Below are 2,360 nucleotides of genomic sequence, written 5' to 3'. Positions count from 1 at the left end.
TGTTTGGCAAATGAGGGACACAGTGTTGTAGACTATCATATTGTTGCCTCAGAACCGTTTCCGTATATTTCATACTTTAGCGTCATGAATCGAGACGAATCGGACCACTTTCCCATCGTCTCTCAAATAAGATACCGAGATGAACAGTTTTGGTCATTATTGAAGTCTAGCGCAAGCCAAACTAATCCAATTCATTGTAAGATTAAAAATGAAGAGTGGTTTGGGTATTTTAAAGACCTACTATTTAAAGATGGTCAGTTTAACTTGTTTAATATAAACACGGATGGTATATATAACCATGACATGGATTCAGTATTGAATTTTCCTATTACTTACAAAGAAGTGTTTCGGAGTATCGGTAAACTTAAAACGGACAAGGCATGCGGCGCTGATGGGATAGGGGTAGAGTTTTATAAGCACACGTGTGACCAAATAGCACCCATATTATTGATAATTTTTAATAAAATTTTAGATACAGGGTCATTCTCAGACGCTTGGTGCGAAAACATTTTAGTGCCTATTTTCAAGTCAGGTTCGAGAAACGATCCATCTAATTATAGAGGCATTTCTCTCATCAATGTCATGTATAAAATATTTTCTGGTATAATAAATATAATAAATGACCGACTTAAACATTGGGCGGAGGAGTTCGACGTAATTGACGAGGCGCAGGCGGGTTTTACGCGCGGGTTATTCTACTATAGATAATATTTTCTGTCTGCAATCAATGATAACGAAATATACATCAAATCCTGGGGGATTGTTTGTCGACTTTAAAAAGGCATTTGATTCGCTAGTTCATCAAAAACTGTTTACTAGTTTGATAAGTAAAGGCATTCGTGGAAAAATATTAAAAGTTCTTGTATCAATGTATGCAAATTTGACCGCGCGCGTTCGAGTAGAAAAGAGAAATTTATCAGAAGCCTTTACTTGCAACATCGGTACCAGACAAGGAGATTTGAGTTCGCCGATAATGTTTAGTCTATATATAAAGGACCTCTGTTCTTATTCAAGGGAAAATTTTAATAGAGGAATTTTCATAACAAATGATATCCCCGACATTATAAGTCTGCTATTCGCTGACGACGTAGCAAATTGCGCAGAAACCGCGAATAACTTACAATTTCAACTTAACCATATATCGGATTATTGTGAAAACGCTGAAATGACTGTTTACTTAAAGAAAACAGAAATCATTGTATTTCGAAACGGCGGTCCGTTGAGAAATTATGAAACTTGGCTATACAAAGGTCAACATGTTAAGGCAACCTCTATGTATAAATATATGGGTCTACTTTTTACCCCCCAACTTTCTTGGTCAGATGCAAAACACCAGTTAACACTGCAGGCCAGGAAAGCAGTTTTCGCTATCAAATCTTATGAAAGACCGTTTGGTCGTTTTAATAACAAGGAACTTTTTAAACTGTTTGACTCTATGGTGGTCCCCATTCTGACATATGGAGCGGAAATCTGGGGTTATAGTTACGCCCCTGAAATCGAACGAGCTCAAAGTTCGTTCTGTAAAAATTTCTCGGTCTAAATATAAGTGCTAATACTTGTATGGCACTAGGTGAATGTGGTCGTGCTCCACTTTGCGTGATATATTATTCAAAATGTATAAAATACTGGTGTAAAAATCTGCATATGCAAAACCATCGCTACCCTAAACATTGTTACGTTATGTTAAAACGTCAAGACGATATTGGAAGAATAAATTGGGTAACAAAAGTTAGAGAAATATTATTTCAGTATGGATTTGGCTACGTCTGGCTATGGCAAGACGTAGGCGACATAAATACTTTTAACGCGCAATTTAAACTTCGCTTAATCGACTGTATGACTCAGGGATGGCACGATACAGTTAATTCATCTTCAAGATGCGATCTCTATAAACATGTTAAATCCTTACTAAATCCGGAAAAATATATTTCCATAAACTTGTCACATAAATTTGTCTGTGCGCTCGCGCGATTTAGGTGTTCAAGTTACCGGTTAAATATCGAAGTTGGTCGACATCTTAACATAGACAGAAATGACAGAATATGTGCGTCATGCTTAATCAACGAGAACAGGCTTTTATTAGAAGATGAATTTCATGTCTTTTTTCATATGCCCAAGGTTCTCTACTGTAAGAAATCAGTTTTTATTTAGCTGGTACACGGGTCGAGCTGACCTACATGCCTTTTACAGACTCCTAAAGTCAGATAATAGTTTTGTTATTCGACAAGTTGCAATATTTATTTTTTACTTGTTAAAAATGGAAGATTGAAATTTGTAGACAATTTGTATTAAGCAATGACACCACTGTATTGTAATTAATGATGTATATATTATTATTATTTGTATTTTGGGCTGGAGTC

The sequence above is a fragment of the Mya arenaria genome, chromosome 1 (genome assembly GCF_026914265.1).
Source record: "Mya arenaria isolate MELC-2E11 chromosome 1, ASM2691426v1".
Lineage (NCBI taxonomy): Eukaryota > Metazoa > Mollusca > Bivalvia > Myida > Myidae > Mya > Mya arenaria.
This window is presented reverse-complemented; position numbering follows the sequence as displayed.